Source organism: Fringilla coelebs, assembly GCF_963513975.1.
Source record: "Fringilla coelebs genome assembly, contig: SCAFFOLD_40, whole genome shotgun sequence".
Classification (NCBI taxonomy): Eukaryota; Metazoa; Chordata; class Aves; order Passeriformes; family Fringillidae; genus Fringilla; species Fringilla coelebs.
In genome coordinates this window covers 831,759-851,162 of record NW_028167217.1, presented here as the reverse complement: position 1 = coordinate 851,162, position 19,404 = coordinate 831,759, and the positions used below count along the sequence as shown (strand labels likewise).

At 45.0% G+C, this 19,404-nt stretch overlaps 1 protein-coding gene across 1 annotated transcript in view; it reads left to right on the top strand.

Annotated features, from left to right (window-relative positions):
- LOC311166120 (uncharacterized protein) overlaps positions 1-19,404 on the top strand; it is a 219,203-nt gene that overhangs the window by 25,561 nt on the left and 174,238 nt on the right. The gene's annotated exons all lie outside the window — the stretch shown is intronic.

Here is a 19,404-nt window from a genome sequence, read left to right as displayed (position 1 = left end):
GCCGGGCTCGGGACAGGAGCGGGAGGGGCCCGAGAGGGGATCGGGGGGGCGGGGGAGGGTCCGGGGGGTCTGGGGGGGCTTTGGGGAGGGGTCCGGGGGTTTGGGGGGGTCTGGGGGGTCCGGGGAGGGTCCTGGGGCATTGCGGGGGGACCTGGGGGGTGCGGATGGGTCCTAAGAGGGGTCTCGAGGGGGAGGGGGCGTGGGAGGGTCCGGGGGGGTTTTGGGGAGGGGTCTTGGGAAGGTCTTGGGAGGGTCTGGGGGTGTTGGGATAGTCCTGGGGGAGTTTGGGGAGGGCTCTGGGGCGTCCTGAGAGTGTCCTGGGAGGGTTTTGGAGTTTTTGGGGAGGGGCTTTGGGGGTCTGGAAGGGTTTTGGGGAGAGGTCCTGGGGAGATCTGGGGGGGCTGGGGGAGCCTGAGTTGGGTTTGGGGAGGGGTCTGGAGGGTCCTGGCAGGGTCCTGGGGAGGTCTCAGGGGACATCCTGGGCTGGGCCCGATTGGGGTCTGGGGGCTCTCAGGGGGTCCTGGGCCAACCTTGGGGAGCTCTGGGGGGTTTGGGGTTCCTGGAGGTGTCCTGGGGGAGATTTGGGGGTCCCGGGGGGGTCCCAGGCCACCCTGAACTGGGGTCTGGGGGTTTCAGGAGGAGGGGGCACAGCAGGGGTTCCCCCTCCCCCCATCTCTTTTTTGGGGGTTCTCCCATGGTGCCCCCTCCCCAAAAGGCTCCGAGGGTCCCCTGAAGTGGCTCCTGTTCCATCCTGATCCAGAACAGCCCCAGTGAGTCTGGGGGGATTTTGGGAGGATTTTGGGGGCTTTTCTGAGGATTTTGGTGGGGTTTTGGGCTTTGGGGTATTTTGTTGTCTAGGGAGGAATTTTTGGGTTTTTCAAGAGAGTTATTTTGTTTTGGGAGGGTTGTGGATTTGGGGGGTTTTTGATTTTGGGAGATGCTATTGGTATTTCTCAGGGGGTTTGTTTTTTTGGGGGGATTTACTGAAATTTTTGAGAGTTTTTTAAAATTTTGGTGGGTTCCATTTCGAGTTTGTGGGATTCTCTGGGGTTTGGGGGATCTTATTTTAATTTTTGTGGGATTTTGGGAGTTTTTAGTGGAGTTTTTGGGGGGCCTTGGGTGGTCTGAGAGGGCTTTGGGGTTGTCCCCGCGTGTGGGGAAGGGCTGAGAGGCACCAAAATCTCCTTAAAACCCCCAAAAAGTCCCAGTAAAACCCACTACATCCCAATAAAAGCCCACAAAATCTTTTGAAATCCCAACAGCCTCCGTCCAAAATTCTAGTTAAGTCCAACAAATCCGCCAAAAATGTCCCCAAAACCATTGGAAGCCCTACAAAATCCCCCCCAAGACCCAAAGAAAGCTTGGAAACGCCTAAAAAACCTGACAAAACCCCCCCAAAAACCCCAAAAATTTCCTTGAAAAACCCAGATGTCCAAAGAATCCCACTGAATGCCTTCCAGATTCCAATAAAACCACCCAAAATCCCCCAGAAATTCCAGTAAAACCCCCAAAATTTCTACAGAATCCCACAAAGTCCCAGTAATCCCCCCCCAAATTATTTAAAAAACCCCCAAAATCTTAATAAATCCCCAAGCAACATCAGAAAAAACACCTCCCTCCCAAACACCAATAAAACCCCCCAAAATCCACAAAACCCCCAGAATTCCCCAACTCCCTCCAAACCCAACATGGGTGAATTTAATCCTGTGTGAGTGATTTTAGGTCCCTTTTTTTGGTGATTTTGGACCCATTTGAGTAGGTTTTTTGCTTCTTTGGGTAATGTGAAAAACACCAGTCACTTGTTTTTAAAATTTTAAAAGTTTAATAGTAATAAAATGGTTATAAAAATAGTAATACAGTTAGAGTAGTAATAATTTAGACAATTTGAATTGGGACAATATGGGACAGGAGAAACAAAGAATTACAGACCTCCAGGTACCTTTTTCTGGGCAGCACAAGCCCGGAAAAGGACACCCAATAACAGAGGATTAACCCTTAAAAGCAGCAGCCTGTTGCATATTGATACACCTCATCCATGATGCATAAATTCCATTCAGACACAGGATTCTGTCTGGGCAGTGTCAGCTTCTTCCCCTGAGTCCTGACAGCGCCTTCGGGGAGGGAAGAAGTTCCTTTGTTCTGATAAAAGGGAAATAAATTATTTTTCTCTGATTTAGGTGTCTGTGGCTGCTAGCTCGCTGCAAGTCCTTTCTTTAAAAAAAGTATCCTACATAGCATAGTTTCTATTTTAGTTTTTTTTTAACCTAAAACTACATTGAACACATTGCTTAAGAGAATTATTACAGCATTACTTTCTAACACAACACGTCATTTTCATTTTAATATTTGTGAAAAGCCAATCATAAAATATGCATTTTTCACAATCCCCACTCTTATTCTTTGTAAATCATTTGGCTTGAGCAATATTTCTTGTCTACTTGCATCTTTTGGACTATGCTGGCAAAATAAAACAGGGGATTACGCAAGGAAGAAATATCAAGGCAGTTGTAACACATAAAATGAAGAATCTTAATTTCTTCTAATACATTACCTCACCAACTAGGTTTTAGCATTGTTTTCTAATTTTTGGACTGGTACCTTGGTTATTATATATATAAATATTTTTTTTTCTTCTATGATTCCTTTTGCTTTTCTAGAATGACTTTTCTGTGGTCATCAGTTTTCAACAATCTGATATATTAAACTTTCCACAAACACCCCCTTCTTTAGCCAAAAATTGTCCAAAGCCAACCTATTCTGGTACACCACAGTTTCTGTTTGGCTTTGGTGACTTGATATTAACTCTAATGCCTGGGCAGCTTTATTTGCTATCATTACTATAACTGCCTGGAGTCTTGTAATGCAACTCAACATATAATTTGGGGTCAATACAGAGTTAAATTGCTGGTTTTACCTTTTGTTTACTATTTGGGTTTTTTTACTGAATCTTGAACCGTATCTTTAAGACTAAATGTAAAACAAATCCATCTCTCTCCTTTTGGACATTCAGTGCCAAATCTATTACCACTTCTTCCTAAGTTTCTTGTAATCCAATAATTTTCTCCGTTTTGCCTACAGGTTCTTAATTTGGATGGGTTGTTAGAGTGGCTGTTGACATAGGTGTGTGTAATAAAAGAGGAACTTTGGTTTCTCTCTGTGTGATGCTTTCTGTAGCATTTGTGACACTGGTATCCCAAAAGGGAAAAGACAACAAATGAGTGCCAGGAACAGGAATAGCAGAGGTCCAGCATGGCTTATACTCCCACCTCCCATGCCTGTGAGGTTGCAGCCCACAGCAGGTGTATTTGATCTTTTGGTGGTGAAATACAGAGGCCAATCTGGTCTTGCCCTCTATTTCCTTGTCACTTTCTCTTAGCTAATTTCCACGCAAATTGTTTTTGACACTCCTTAACTGTGGTTTCTCACTGTTCCTCAGGTCTCTCTCATTCAACAGGCACTAATAATTCCCATCCACAAAACAAAGTTATTACTTTAACACTTCTTGCAATAAGAGTATAAATTTTGTGAACTACAATACTAATTATTCCCACAATTCAAGCATTTACTTAATAACCCAGCTAGCATGTCCAGTATTGGAATGAATCAAATAAAGTTTACAGTATGATACTGATGGAAATAGTAATTCCCCTTCTTCCCTGTACAAAATTCACGGGCTAAGGTCAGAATACAAAAACAGTCTTGACCCCTCTGTCTGAAGTATTCCTCCCCAAGGAGATGTTTTATTCAGGCAGTGCAGGAAACCAGTGATATAAGCATTGTTTTATTTCTTAATTAGGTGTTATTCTTTGTACATTTCTTGGATCATTTGGGTTTTCCCAAACCGTTACCACTCAGTCCCCATTGGGAAGTCAGTTTGGTATCACGTGGTTCAAATGTGATTGTCCATTCCTCAGGTTCCTTCACGACTCCTTTGATTCTCCTGGCATGGATTCCCCTTCTTTCTGTGATTCGGATTGTTGCTTCAGTAGTACCTGGAAAGGACTTTTTAATAGCATAGTGATAAAGGAAAGACAATACTGGATAAAGGACTTCTTAATAGCATAGTGATAAAGGAAAGACAACTTTTATCATTTGCTTTTCTTCCAAACTTTCTGGGTTTAGCTAAAAGCTTTCTCCTCAGTAGCCTCTTCTTATATCCAGCTGTGCTAATAGCTGCAGAGGCAAATTCTTCTTTCAGTGAGTTACTGAAAGAACTCACATAAGAAAGGCCAGACCAATTTTAACACAAGATGTATCACATCTATTGCTTTTTACTTTTTGGGCAACATTTAATTGTTTTAGCCTTACAAACCCATTCTTCAGGAAAACAAAACCTTCTTTTTAACAGCAAACAAAACAAAAATCTTTTTACTTAAGAAAAACAAACCACTTTGTGAGGTTTGGAGAGCCAGCAATCTCTGCTTTGATTTTATCTTTCAGTGCCAGCTCCCTGCCCCTCTTTTCACAGCCTTGCTGTCGATGCTGTTCTTGGTCCTTCCCCGCTGCTGCCCCTTGGCTGCAGGGCTGGAGCAGGGGAGAGCAGCCTGGGCCATGGGGACCCTGGGGCCATGCCTTGGGCCCTTTTGCCCCCTCTCTCTCTCTTCTCTCTCTCTCTCTTTCCTTCTCTCTCTCTTTCCTTCTCTCTCTCCCGGCTCACTCACCGGGGCTGGCGCTGCCATCCTGGGCTCGGGCCCCGGCAGTCTGGGAGCCTCCCCGGCAGCTCCGGCACTGAGCCAGCCCCGCTCCTGGCCGGCAAACCCGTGTCATTGCTCCGGCACCGCCGCCGGGTCCCCTCCATGGATCGGTCCCTGCCGCAGCCCCCGAGACCCCGCCGCTCGTAGGGAGCGCTCAGACACCTCCCAGCCTTGACAAGCCCAACCTTGGCGTCCTCAGGTGCTCCTGACATTCTTTTTCTTTCTATAGTCAACTGATCCTCTTTTCCCTTCAAGGAGGGCCCGTTCTGCTCAACCCTTTCCGGACCCCAGTTCAGCACTGAATAACCTCCTAACAACCATGTGTTCAGACACTTCTCTGCCTTTGATGCAAAAAAGCCGCATTCACACTTCTGTTCTCTTCCAACACCAAGATGTCATCACTCCACATTCCAACATCTGAGTTTGCTAACCACCCCTCTATTTCAACTTCTCTCTTTCTTCTCTTCTTACTTTTTTTTTTCTTGCTTCAACTCACCTTAGACGGTACAAGGTGTACCCAAATAATTTACTTCTAAAAGTAAGCTTACAACTTCCTTTTACTAGGATTGCAGTAGCTGTTATAACTTTAATACATACGGCTAGCTGTGGCTTACTGGGTCTAACATCTTTGATATATAAGCTACTAGAATTTTTACTCTTCTTCACTCTTTAAGAAAATTTTATGAGCTACTCTGTTTTCTGTATTTATGTGTAAATGATAAAGGATTTTTCTAACAAGGGTAAGCTTAAAGCTGGTACTTAGGCTTGTTTTAATTTCAACTCTTAATTTAACAATATCTTCCTTAGTCCGTTGTATCATCTCTCTCTGTCAATTTTTCATACACAAATTTTACTGACTGTACTCCTCAATCCATAATCTATATTATTTCCACAATCTAAGTAATTTTCCGATCTCCTTCTTTGAAGAGGGAGGGAGAAGGGATAAAATTCCTGCAATTCTCTCATGGTTGGGTTTCCAGCTACCTAAAGTGTCTAAGATATTTTACCTCCAGTTCTTCAAATTACAGTTTCCCTTTTGATACCCTTAGTCCTCTTTCCCCTGACAAAATATAGAAGTTGTATAGTAGCCTCTCTCACTTCAGCTTCCTCTGATAATAAAAAAGCATTCACATATTGGATAATTTGTATTCCAGGAGGAGTAGGGAAATCTTGTAGTATTGTTTCTAAAGCTTGCCCAAATAAGTTTGGGGATTCTGTAAACCCCTGTGGTAACTTTGTCCATCTTAATTACTGCTTTCTCCCAGTTTTTGGATCCTCTCATTAGAAGGCAAAAATATCTCCCATCTAAATTTTAATTTCCTTCCTCAATCACCACATCTTTTAATGACCAGAACTGTAAAACTTTCTCCTTTTTCCCCTGTTATTTTTCACTGTATGTTTGCTCACACTAGAGCCTTTTGGAATATTTGACGGGCAGGTTCTCTCTGCCCCTGTGTCTACTACAAATTCCAATCCTTCTTCTTGGGGACCCACTTTTAAAGTTATCACAGGCTCCAGATGGTATTTGTCCCCTTTAAAAAAAATAAAGCCGATGACCTCCCTATTCCCCCTCTGTGCCCATCTCTTTAAAGATTTTCAGGTCTTCAGCTTGCTTAGGACCATTTTCCTGTCTCTCTTAAGTTTATCTATTTAGTTGGAGTTTCTTTTCTCTCTAAAACGCTGTCCCTTTAAAAGCCTTTTTGCATTTCGCCTTTGATATGCTGTCTCATTTATTCCCTTGATTATGTAATCATAATAATTATTCATGTGTTTACTCCCCTCATTATTTTGACCTCACTCAGGCGGTCCAGTTGGCATTTTGTCTTCTCTGGGGGTCTCTGCAGATTATCTTTTTTCCCCAAGCTTTTATTCCAGCTGCTCTGATTCATTGCTTTTCTTCCTGAGAAAATGACTATTTTCATTATAGACCGCACCTCTTCTAAATTATAAATTTTTGGACTTAAAATTGGTCTCATTGTTCAGCTATGCCTATCGGATCCTCCAAATATCCTTTTCATTTATTAAAATTCCTGACCTCAGACGAAGTCAAAGGAGCATTTACAAACCCCGGTCTGCCCCGTCCTATGGGAATTTCTCTTAATGGAAATAGATCAATCCCTTTATCTCATTCTTTTTGGATTTTTATCTTCTATAGCTTTCTCCTGTATTTTAGGAAGGATCAGGAGAGGGCTATCTTTGAACAGAACTTTTAGTGTTTCAATAAGTGATTCCTGTAGAGAGTTCCCCTGTCCAGCCGGAGCTGTGGTTACCGAGGGAGCGGAGCTCGGGGCAGGACGGGCGGGACTGGGCACAGCACCGGGTCTGGGTGCTCCACAGGCGGGGTCTGCAGGCGGGATCGCCCGAGGGGTGTTCGGTGCAGACCGAGCTGGAGCGTGGATTGCCCCCGCAGGCCAAGGGTGGCTGATCCGGCAGAGACAAAGCCGGCCAGAGACCCCGGCAGCCGAGCAGGGCCAGGGCAGCCGGGGCTGGGACAGACGGGGCAGACGGGACCCCCCCTCGGTGCGGGCGGCGCGGTGACCACGGTCCGCACGGCAGGACAGACCGCCAGCCCCGCCGGCACGGCCAGCGGAGCGGCCGCGGGCCGGGCGGCCGCACTGGGACAGACGGACAGTGCCGGAGCCGGCACAGGGGCTGGGGGTGCAGCCGCCAGCGAGTGGGGAACAAACGGGAATGGGTGAAGAAATCTTTTGTTCCCAGCCTTTTTCTTTCTTTCTTTCTCTTTTTTTATTTTTAAAGATATTATTTTCTTACAATCTCCCCCCCCAGCATGTGGTATATTCTTCTTCTTCTGGATTAAACGGTTTTTACAAATAAATCCAGAGTTTAACAAATCCAAACTTCTGCTTGGATACCTTGAAATGGTCGACCTCATGAGTTAACTCACGACCTTCTGATGTTGTTTTTCTCATCACCCTTTTATTTTTCTCTTGGCCAATTATACATCTTTCAGTTACTTGTTTTTCTACTCCAAAAATCCCAATGCACCCATAGCTCTTTAGTTCCTTAAAGAAAAAAATGATCACATAAAGCCTGAGTATCCCACTGGGCTTTTTTGATACATGCCTTTTACTGTTCCCTAATAAGCATTTTATTATCTAATTGTCTTCCATCAAGATGTTTCTATTTCTTCGATTTATCTTGTTCACTACCTATCTTGTTTAATTCTTTTTTTCTCTGCCTCCCTAAACTTTCTTTGGAATTTCTAATTTTTCCTCATTTGGAGTTAATATTAACTCTTTCAGCTCCATTTTCTACTGCATCTTTAGCTTCTTGATCTACTAAATTATTTTCTCTTATTTCTGAGGTCTTTACCTTTTGGTGTCCCTTAATATGTACCATAGCTATCTCTTAGGTAATTTTTCTTAAGGTATGTGCTACTCTAAAGGCATACCTTGAATCAATATAACTCCTCTCTTTTGTGTTAGATGTTGTAGTGCTCTTTTTAAAGCATATAATTCACAAGTTTGAGCTTTCTAGTTTAAGGTTAATTGGTTAATTTCCTTTTTTCCATAGTTTGCATGTTTCTCTCATCAACTTCTGTATACCCTGTATTTTGTAAGGAGTTGTATTTCCGTTTGCTAACTTAACTCCCAAAGGCCTATCTTGGGGGTATCTCTTCTAGTATGCTTTTATTCCCCCTTTTATTTCCCTGTATGCATCTTACTGATTTTCTGTTCCATTTCCAAGCCCTTGTCTATTCATCCCTTGCCTCTGTTTCTCACTTTCACTAACAGCTTAAATACCACTTTTCTTTCAACCACTTACACCCAAAACAAACCTTTTTCCCCACACTACTTTTCAACACAAAACACCTCCCTCCAAGGAGATGTGGTAAAGCTTAAAATGCACAATCCACATTACCCATACTTTCATTCACCTACATTCACTCACTTTTATTTCTCATTCACCTTCACACATTCTTTCACACCCTCAAGACACAAAGTGGATCCTTATTGCCAGAAAATCACAGGTCCCTGTGGCCCCCCTCGCTTTGGGGTTGGCCTCAAGGTCTCAGTATCTCCGGGCCTTCTGGAAGGGCCCTGACTCTGGTCACCTCCTGTGCCCGTTCACCTGTGAGGCTTTCTGCGTGTCACTCACACTCTTCAGCTTCGGCTGAAGCCCCCACCTGTCCAGGGACAGCAGCCTGATGCACAGGTCACACACAAACCCTTCTACAGAGCCCCCACCTGTCCAGGGACAGCAGCCTGATGCACAGGTCACACACAAACCCTTCTACAGAGCCCCCACCTGTCCAGGGACAGCAGCCTGATGCACAGGTCACACACAAACCCTTCTACAGAGCCCCCACCTGTCCAGGGACTGCAGCCTGATTTGTGGGTCACACGCTCTTTTTCCACTGCCCCCCACCTCCCACCCGCCCGGGAAGTTGAGGCTGACTTTGTGTGTGACTCACTCTCACACACACAACAAGACAACAATAAGGTACCTTTTACTTTCACATCACCTATTACAAGTTTAGGTGTTTCTGGCCAGTCCTGGTGCTATTGGATATCCCTCCATCCAGCTGTGTTGTCCAACCCCAGATGCTCTTGGGTATTTTTCCCTCAATCCTGCTTTGTTGTCCAATCCCAGATGCTGTTGGGTATTTTTCCCTCAATCCTGCTTTGTTGTCCAATCCCAGATGCTGTTGGGTATTTTTCCCTCAATTCAGCTGTGTTGTTCAATCCCAGATGCTCTTGGGCATTTATTAATTAAGCCAGCGTGTGGTACAACTACAGATGCTCTTGGGCATTTATTTGGCTGTGTTGTCCAACCGTGGGCAATTTTCCTTTTCTTTAAGATTTTTGTTTTTTCTTTTCCCTTTTTTTCTATATTGTGAATAATTAAATTATACAGTATCTATTATTATATGTATTATTATGGATTATTGATTATGGTAAATAAATAAATTAAACAGTGTATATATAAGATACTATATTATAGATTATTGTAAATAAATTAATTACAGAATGTGTTATGATACACAGGCTACAAGGAACTTTTCTTTGCTGCCCAGGGTCTGCAGGGCAAGAGGCAGGAAAGGGTGAAAAGGGTGCTTGTGCTCAGCAGCACAGCAGGCTGAGGGGTCCTGAGGCCCTGAAGGGGGAAAAGGGTGCTTGATCTCAGCCGACTGCCCAGGCATGCAGTACCACAGGGAAAAGGGCCAGAAGCCCCTTGGCCTTTGGTGGTTCCGCTGAAGCCTTTGTGCTGCCGACAGAGTGGCTGGGCAGGGGCCGGAGCTGTGGGGATCCCTGCCAGAGCGGTGCCTGGAGATGGCCACAAGCCCCGTGCCAGGCAGGAAGCGCCACCCGTGTCCTCCTGCCCCTGTGCTGCTGCCTGCCTTGCTGAGGGCCCCGAGGTGCCTCTGGCTGGGGCTCCTCTGGAGCTGCTGTGGGGCTGTGGCGCTGCTGCCGGGCAGCTTGGCCGGGCTGGGGGAGACCCCGAGGGGCTGGGGCACTGGGAAGCCCTGAGCAATCGGGGGTCAGAGGCCATAAGCAGCCTCTTGGCAGCTGCCTTGTTCCTGCTGGAGCTGACTTGCAAGGCGGATCCTGGGCACTCTGGAACTTACAGCATCGGTGTTGTTGGAAGCCTAAAGGCAGGCAATTCTCAGACCTTTGGTCTTGCCAGCAAAGCTGAGAATTAAAGACAGGATTTGATCTGAGACCTTGGAAAGGGCTTCCAAACTTAGGTGCTAGAAGTGAGAATGTGGATTTATAGTTGATAGCGGAGACATGTGGAGGAAAGTTGAAGTGGAGGAAGGGTTAGAGTTGTAGGGTTGAAGATCTAGAAAAAATAAAAGTACTTACAATGGTAGACAAAAAGTTTAGGATGCAGTGCTGTAGGTTTGTGTGTCATAACATGGTTGGCTAAGGAAGCTTACACTATAGCATGAGGCCTAAGACGAAATCTTGAAGGATTGGGTCGAAAACATAGACATCCTAGTTGGCAGTGTCTTCTTGGCCAACAAATTGTTATAAATGATCAAATCGGAGGCCAAATTATAAAAAAATTTAACAAAGATTAATAGATCAATAACAAAATAGAATTTCGAAAAACCCACCACAGCCAAGGCAGCGTCAATTCCGGAATTTGGTGCTGGGTGAACCTGGATCTGACTGACAGAGTGCCAGGGTATCAGAGGTTCACCCCAACTGTTTCATGCAGCCAGCTTATATCCCATTTATTCTGCCTGAGACAGTAATGACAGAAGGTCCTTTTGTGTCTCTTCACATGTATAACTGGGACCATAGGTATACAAAAGTCAGTCCAGGTGTCTGGATGACTGTCTGAACTTCTTCAGAATAGCCTTCTCTCACATGTAACAGAGTAGTGCTGTTACCCAAGATGGTAGATGCAATCTCCTCCAGGTGCAGGTTCCTGTGAAGGGCTCAAACATTCCTGGGAAGTTGACACTCATGGCCCGAGAAGGCTTCATTCTTATGCTAACGGCCTTGATATTATCTTAACATTGTCCAGGAACTAATTGAATAGAAATAGGACTTTGCTCCCAGACAGGGTGTCAAAGACATGAGTTGGATTTTACAATATTTTATATACACACATATATACAGCATGAATTAACTCTAATATAGAACATGACCCTTTCCAATGAACTGTTACAGGTCCCGCACTGTATCCCCATCCGCGGGGATACAGCTGGGAAATTCTCAGCTCCAAGCTGTGATCCCGACAGTTGTTTTCCCTCCAGCAGCAGAGACAGGCTTCAAGGATTCTGAGCAATCTGTCTGTGATTCCACAGAAACTTTTCTGAGCTCTCCTGCCTCCACTCCATGCATCTCTCTGCGCAGAGCCGTCCTGGCCCCGCTCGGCCCCTGGCTGCCACCCGCCACCTCTGTCCTCCCCCTGCCCGCTCCTCTGCAGGCAGAGCCAAATCCAAAGCCCCCCCACCGCCTGTATCCGGAGGCTGGGGAACTAAAACCAGCAAAAACCCTGGGAGAGACTTGGGGGAGGAATTAATAGGGAAAGAATTCTCAGATCTGCAAAGCAAACTGCCCGCCTGAGCCCGATCTGAGGGGGTGTCTTCCTGGAAAGGGGAAGCAGTGGCAGGAGTGACCCTTGCCTCCCCTCGGCCAGGCAGAGCTGATCCAGAGCCCGCCTGGGCAGACCCTGCCTGCACAGCCTCAGCATAAGATCCAGCCACAATTTGTTTGGGAGAGGGACAGGGCACAGAAACAGCAGCCCCTGATTTGCAAAGCCTCCCCAAACTGTCATTTCCTGGACCCGCACGACTCTCATCCTCCCCAGAACATGACCCCTGACCCCCCACAGTCTTGGAACGCAATAAAAATCCCAAACGTTTTCCCGGGAATTCCAGGGGTGGAGGATTCTGTGGAGGAACGGGAGGACGACCTGTCACAGCATCAGTGACGCAGGGAATCCCGGAAGAAACAGAGGACACAACTGAAGCTGGAAGCTGATCCAATTCCCGGGGATCGGGGTGCTGTCCACACTGCCTGGAGAAACCCCGGATGCGCCAGAAGGGAAGGAACCCCGAACAAAACCCGAGATCCCCCCAGAAGAGGATGACGGCCCAGCACTACTCAGAATTAAAGTCTCAGAACCAGGTGTTCTGTTTTGGTGTTTGAGAAAGTCTCTATTACGGTCATTCTGTTTAAAACTCTCCATTAAAGCTCTAGAGACAGGCATTAGTTTGGCCGCAGTCTCTTCCTTTTTGAGAGTGACTAGATTATAAATTTTCCAGTTTATCTGGTCCCAAAAATCAAAGGTAAAAGCAGACTACAAGTCTATATTTTGAGTATTCGCTTTCACCCAGATTAATAAGTCTTTCAGTTCATGTTTTGAGATGTCTGAACGTCCTTTATCCTGTAAAATTTTCTCAAGCCAGTAAAAAACGTCCCATTCTGTTTTAGATAAATGATTTCCCATCTCGTTGCCCAGGAGCCCCTAAAATAGCTGCTTATTACTTACAAGGACATCGGGTGCAGACGATGGCGAAGGGGATGATCTATTCCTCCTGTTAACAGCCTGGGCCTCCGGTGAGTGAGTTGTCCACGATCTTCTTTTTTAGTCCTCTGGTCTGACCAAGCTCCTCACAGAGGAGCACCATTTATCACTGGCCGGGGGCTGTGTACAAATCTCAAACGGGACGGGACTGCTGTGGACGCGCCTTGAGCTGTTTTATTTTTCAGCATTAGTCTCATTACATGGTTATGACAATAGGAAGATGCCAGCAGCTCACATCCCAGGCAGCAAACAAAGAACTTAAAGTTATAACTTATTTTCTAAGTTTTTTGACCAATCACACAAAGCAGAAGCACAGTGACAGTGGTTCCATCCAACTGCTATAAGCACACGTACCTTTGGATAAAACAATGCCTACTTATTTTCAATACAATACCTGCTTGTAAGCCTTAAAACACAATGCACAGAGCTCCATTATTAAGGTTCAAACTTCCTAATATCTTGTTAGATAAACTTTTCTAAAACTTAGGGAGTTATTATAGACAAGTGTTAATAGACAGGCTAGAATTCTATTTGTCCTTGCTTTTCTACCTTCTAAATAATTTTTCTGCCGACCTACTTCACGGCCACTTCTGTCGTCTCTGAGGCTTGTCTGTTGCAACTTTCCCAAAACGTTCTGATTTTGTCTATTTCCACAATTCCTCCTCTTGGATACCCTGAAAAGAAACCTAAACTAGGCCTCTAAAGGATGCCCCTTTGGAACAGCCCAAAGCTGCAGTGGGATGCATGTTTGCCCGAGCTCCATGCTCCCTGTAAGATTCCTTGCAGAGATTTGGGCAGACACATCCCAGTACAAATGAGTTGAGTCATTCCCTTCTCTGTCAAAATCTCGAGGCAGACACAGGAGGCGTCTTGAAAATGGAACAAAATCCTGGCTGGGAGGGGGCAAAAAGTGCACACAGCTCCTCTGCAAATCAACTCTGTTCACAAGTGGAATCATGATGCACAGCTTAGCTTGCTTTCCTTGGCCTTTCCTTGCTTGTGACTCAGCACAGACATGTCCTCTGATAACAGACAGCACAGTGCCTTGACAGGAGCTTTTGCCTGGGCTCTCCACACTTGGCATGCTGAGGGTGGCATTTGAAAATCAAGGCAATTGCTGAACGGCCCTGAACTACCTTGAAATTCTCTTGCTGAAACACTGCTTTGTTACCCCCAAGGGTTCTCTCCATTTGAAAGCATCTCATTTTCCCCATTTCCAAGTCAGCTGCCATTACCCAGCCAAGTGGAGGGCTTAAAGAAGGAAGCATGACGCCTCAGCTTGGAAAGCCGGGCGTTGGCTCTTAGAGCTCCTTGAGCAGAGCCCTTTGGTGCCCCAAATGTTGAAGAGAGGGCACTGTGAGGAAGATGTGCCATTGGAGCTCTCCTTTGCTTTTCAATACACAGGGATTGGCAGCAAGGGGGGACAAGCAGGGCCTGGCCCCTCCTGCTGCCCCGCTGGGAGCTGCAGCTGGCACTGAGGGACACCAGGGCACACGGGAATACCATCTCTGCCAGGCAGCTGGGGCGCTGCGGGGCAGCTGCCAGGGGGTGCCTGGGCCAGGGGCAGGGCCCCTCTGGCAAGGGGGAGAGCCTTGGGCCGCTGGCAGGCAGCGCAAAGCCATCGAGGGGACGGCCCGGCCGCAGCGCACGGCTCCCAAGGCACCGGGCGGCTGAGGCATGGCGGGACACGGCAGGGAAAATTCCAGGCCTCTGCAGGCTTTGGAGTCTGTATTGCCAGTCCCGCTGAAACCAAGGGCTGCAACAGAGAATCTTCTGCTTACTTCACCATTTTCCCGTCTTCATCATTCTGTCCTCCAGGTGGCCCAGGTCAGGCTGACAGCTCGCAGCACATCTGCTGAATGCCAGCTTCTTCTGTGCTGGCTTCATTTTTCTTATGACCACCCATTCATTTCTCCTTCAAGGAGAATTCTGAGCTTCCCCACATCAACCATACTCTTCTCTTATCTAAGCAATGCATCATGAAGGGAGCTTTCTATGCTCTATAGTCCTAAGTAAAGAGAGCCTTGCCAAGAAAACCTCCAGACATTCCATGTCCCAGCTATGGCACAGCTCCTCTTCAAACTGAGCGGATGGCTGAAGCTCTACCTCAGGATGATCCATCCCCTTTTTCCCTCCTTGTGCTGGTGTTCACAGGGGTCCCGGGACGAGGGAAGAAAGAGAATCTTGACTCCAAGTTTCAGAAGGCTGATTTATTCTTTGATGATAGATATTGTAATCAAATGATAGATTAGAAGTATACTAAAAGAATAGAAGGAGGGATTTCATCAGAAGGCTTGCAAGGAAAGGGAAAGAATGGGATGATACTAAAATCTTTTGACTGACCAGACAGTCCCAGACAGCTGGGCTGGGATTGGCCATTCATTAGAAACAAGCACATGAGACCCATCAAAGATGCACCTGTTGCATTCCACAGCAGCAGATAATTCTTGTTTCCATTGTGTTCCTGAGGCCTCTCAGCCTCTCAGGAGAAAAATCCTGGCAAAGGGATGTTTCAGAAAAGATCATGGCTACGCCTGCTCTCAGCTGGCGGGGCACAAGGGCCTCCTCAGCCGCAGGCATCTCCTCTCCGTTCTTCCTGCACTTGCTTTGCCCAGGTAAGGCAAGCAAAGCTGCTTGACTCAGTGTGCTCTTTGGGCTTCTCAAAGGGGCTGGACACTCAGCTACAGCATGGCAAGGAAGGGAGTCTTACACCGCTCTGCATAGTTTAGAGTTTGAGTGTCACTGCGGCTGAAACCAAGTGTCCCCTGGCTACTTCTATAGCTGGCTGTTTATATACAGACACAAACTGAACGGGCCTACTGTGACAAGCATCTTGAGCTATTTGTTTTTCAGCATCATTCTCATTACATGATTATGACAATGGAGAGATGCTAACAGCTCGCTGTTCAGGCAGCAGCCCAAAGAAACTTAATGTTACTACATATCATAAAGTCATCTTAGCCAATTACATAGAGCAAAAGCATACTGACAGTAGTTCTATCCAATCACCTTAAACATATGTAGCTTTGTTAAAACAATGCTGGCTTATTCTTGAAGACAATTGCTTGCTTATAAGAGACAAAGCACAGAGCACTATTCATACTTAACCTTCCAAATATTTACTTAAAATAAACTTTTTGCAACTTAAAAAGCCAAACGACACAGCTCTATTGTTCAATCTCCCATGTCTTCGCTAATGCTTAGATATTTTTTCTGCTGTTTTAGTACTTCACAATTCTGCTGTATCTGAGGCCTGTCTTTTTACCACTTTCCTAAAACTCTTATTTTATGGATTCCCACAACTAGAATAGCTGCTGATTTATCTCCCTGCCCCCTTGCCTCTGTCTGCTGTCCTACAGTATCTAGCAATTTGTGATAAGCATATGCCAAGGCCCAGCTCACTGCAATGATCTTTTTCTGCTTAGGGTCATCCTGGTACTTCTCTTTCAGGTATTTCCCCACCTCAGCTGGGTTCTGAATTTGTTCATAGGGAAAGTCCCAGACTATAGGGTCAGAAGGAGGAATGGAAGATCTTCCAAGGGAATCGCATGGCAGTCTCGGCAGCTAGAGAGGCCGCGCGATTGGTATGGATTCAGATGGCTTTAGTTCCCACAAAAGTAACACCTATTGCCTCTTATTTAAACAATCCACCTCACTACTCGTCAGAAGATGAGAAGCTAGTTAATTTGTTAAAAGCTCAGAAGAACGCAACTGGATGGTATGTCACAGCAACAGGGCAAGTGGTAGTTCCAAAGCAGATAATGAATGCTATACTTACTACTGAACACAATAAATGTCATTGGGGAGCAGAAGTATTGGTAAAATTTTTGAAAAACGAAATGGTTTCTAACCAGATGTTAACAATGGCAAAACAGGTGAATGCAATGTGTCCAGGATGTTTGAAAAATAATCCTGTAGTCAGGAAGCAGATTCAGTTAGGCAAACTTCAGGTTGGGGTCGAACCGGGAGACTATTGGCAACCAGACTTCTCAGAATTACCGAGGGCTCAAGGGTACAAATATCTGTTAGTGTACGTGTATACCTTCTCAGGGTGGCCAGAAGCCTTTCCTTGCCGTACCAACCAAGCTAAGGAAGTAGTCAGGACCTTGTTGAAAGAGATTATTCCGAGATTTGGGGTACCATTGGGGCTGTTGTCAGATCGAGGACCTCATTTTATTGCTAACATTGTACAGGAGGTAGCTAGGATGCTCGACATTACCTGGAATCTCCACACTCCTTGGAGACCCCAGTCAAGTGGTGAGGTTGAAAGAATGAATCAGACACTGAAAAATCAAGTGAAGAAAATATGTCAGGAAGCTAAGTTACATTGGCCTCAAGCTTTACCGATAGCCTTGTTAAGAGTCCGAATAAAACCCAGGGAAAGAGTAAGAGTTAGTCCTTTCGAGATTCTATGTGGTAAACCGTACCATGCCACCACATTGAAGGGTGATCCACATGTGTTTGGAGATCAGGTGATTTTCAATTATGTTTTATCCCTTAGAGTCCTTAGCGCTTTGCGGGGAGCACTGCAGTGGAATCGACCGCTGCCCCTAGAAAACCCTGTGCATGATATCCAACCAGGAGACCAGGTGTACATAAAGAATTGGCAAACTGACCCTCTGAGGGAAGCCTGGGATGGACCGCATCAAGTGATACTGACTACCTTTACAGCTGTTAAGGTTGCAAGAGTCGACACCTAGATTCATTATACAAGGGTCAAGAAAGCTCCGGTGAAATAGGAAACTCATGTAATATCCCCAACCCGAATGGTGATTCAGGCAAAATCACACTCACAGTAATTGTGTTTTTGATTAAAATAAGATGTGCGGCTGTGAATAGATATGTTGTTGTTACAGTCCCTGAGCCGGTCGTGAGAGCAATGGAAGAGATGAACGTGAATCTGACCTGTGTCATTACCGATGACCAGAGAGCTGGAGCCAAAGAAGTAAAAGTCTACTGGAAAATGAGAATAGTAGCAAGAACATCAGTGCTATCACGTTCTAAGATAAAGATGCACAAATTAGCAATACTACAGTAACCCTCAAAAATATGGCTATAAGTGATTCTGGCAAGTTCATGTGTTTAGTCAAAATACGAGAGAGCTTTGATTATCAATATTTACAGTTGTGAGTAAAGAATTAAGAAGAAAATAGTACGGAAGTAATAGTTATTCTTTCTCTGTTACAGTTGACATGTAGAATGGGCCTCCGTTACGAATTAATTGCTCTTTTACTGCTCAAGATCCCTGTGGATCAATCTATTCAGTCACATAGTAGAAATAGAATGATTCAGAGTTGTAAGATAAACCGAGAAGACAAAGCAACACCTGGTTTGACAATCAAAAAAGAATAAGATGGCTAAATAACACACAACCACGATTAGAGAAGTCAGAATCAGAAGAGAAGTATATCTGTGTAATAGTCTGTAGAATGTACTCTTCATATGGAATTAGAGAAGTCGAAGGGCAAGCAGATGCTAGGACAGCCGTTTCTTTGACTAAGGGAAGAGTGTTTAATCGGAGAATTAGAGACATCAAGAATAAAAATAGAACTTTCAGTTTCCTAAAAGAGGAAAGACAAGATAATTTGATAGTAAGATTAATTAGAGATTTTAGAATGGTGCAAAATATAACTAGAATCACAGCATGTTTACCTTTACCCCGGGCAGCAGGAGAGCCAATTCCTTGGGGAATAATTCCAATTGGAGCCTTGCTCCCGGCAGCAAAGAATGTGGTGCAAACCTGTATTCAAAAACACTCAAGTGAAGCTAAAAAGGAAAACAAAACTATCCGAGTTCGAGAATCATGGTCCACACCAAGAAAGAAAGAAGATTGTGTGAAACTGTTAAGCTATCAATTTACAGAAATTAGAACGTTTAAAGAGATAAGTTAGTGTTCCTTCAATGTGCTAAAGAAGAAAAGCAGTTTAAAAGCTATACAGTATCATGAAATAGTGTGCCAAGATGTTATTTGAGACAAATCATTAGAAGACGAGTGAGAAACAATATGGAGACCTAGTTTACTAGAAACATATAGCTACTTAAGAAAAGTTAATTAGTGCATTCAATAGACAAGAACAAAGAATCAGACACATACCGGGGTTATAGCCTTGCATACCACCTCAAGACAGGAAAAAGACCAGAAAGAGATCTGGAATTGTACTAAGGTGTTTACTTGTGATACGCCCGAAGCGCAGATAGAGCTAGTGCCAGTAAGAGTTTTGTTAAAATAGAGATGCGAATGTTGGAGATATATTCACACCATTACAGAAAAAGTTAAAAGAGAAGAACAACGATTTGTTAGCTGTAAAACCACTACCATTAGAAGTCCAAGAAATCTAGTTTGAGTAATGAGATATAGACAATGGACAACTCATATGCCAATAGATGGGCCAGTCACTCAGATCACACTAGAGATACCCACATTATGTCCGTTTTAGAAACAGTCGAAATTAGAAAATAGATTCAAAAGAGCTAGAAGAAACATAGAAGATAAAGACGAGTAGCATGAGCCAGACAGTGGGGTTAAATTTGGATGGGCCCTAGAATCCTTCTTTGCACCTATTGGAGCTTACCGGAATAGGGACATGATTTACCGACTGATGAGACAAACTAAAAGGCTTGCAGCAGCTACCAAAAAAGGTTTAAAGATTTAAACTTACAATTGCAAGCTACCACGAGGATGACTCTACAGAATAAGATAGCC